This window comes from Cicer arietinum, chromosome 2 (assembly GCF_000331145.2).
Source record: "Cicer arietinum cultivar CDC Frontier isolate Library 1 chromosome 2, Cicar.CDCFrontier_v2.0, whole genome shotgun sequence".
Lineage (NCBI taxonomy): Eukaryota > Viridiplantae > Streptophyta > Magnoliopsida > Fabales > Fabaceae > Cicer > Cicer arietinum.
The window spans coordinates 21,943,800-21,944,723 of NC_021161.2; positions in this window are offsets into that span (position 1 = coordinate 21,943,800).

Below are 924 nucleotides of genomic sequence, written 5' to 3' on the forward strand. Positions count from 1 at the left end.
GTATAGTAGTACTTTGAAACTTATGGTAGTGACAATGTGTATTTTGAAACTTATGGTTATGTGTATTTTGAAACTTATGGTAGTGCAAGTTGCTCTTATTTTGAAACTTGTGGCAGTCAGGAGGTGTAATTTGAAAACACTATTTACATAATATTTCACTTTGTTTTGACAATGATGTTTAATATGCTTACAATTAATTTTAAATATATATTAAAAAATACAGGAAACTGTAAAAAAACAAAAATAGAATTAAAATCATTTTTTCATTACCCACGGACAATTCATGGATAAAATTATCATTATCAAATATAAAATAGTAGATTTTGTCACGGATGATCTGTGGGTAATGTAACTTACGGCGTTTCCGTCGATAACTATCAACTATTTTATCTACGGAAAATCTATGAGTAACGTTACCCACGGAGACTCAGTGGGTCATATTACCCACGGACAATCCCTAAGTAAGTGTGTCCCACAGCTTGTCTGTCGGTAAATATTTTCCTACGAGCGATTTACCTAGGAACTCGTGTCCGTAGGTAATCCGTGGGTAATTTGACGTTACCTATGGACAGTCCGTGGGTAAAGATAAAATTTGCCGTAGGTAATAATAGTTTTTCTTGTAGTGTATACTTCTGTATCTACGAATGACTATATCCATATCAAGTTAAAGTCATTATATAGAAATATTTATTTCATAAAAGAAGTCATACAACAATTGTCTCTGAAATGACAATTGTGAACCTTATACATCTTGTTATTTTTGTGGAAAGGATCATCAAAGTGACCAGTGTGAGGAGTATGGTTTTATTTCACATATAGAGCACAAAGAGCATTAAGTTCATAAAATTGATTACAACTCTCAACCCAAAAATATTTTAAGTGAATTCTGCTTGACTAATCAAACTTCATTTAATAAATTTGATG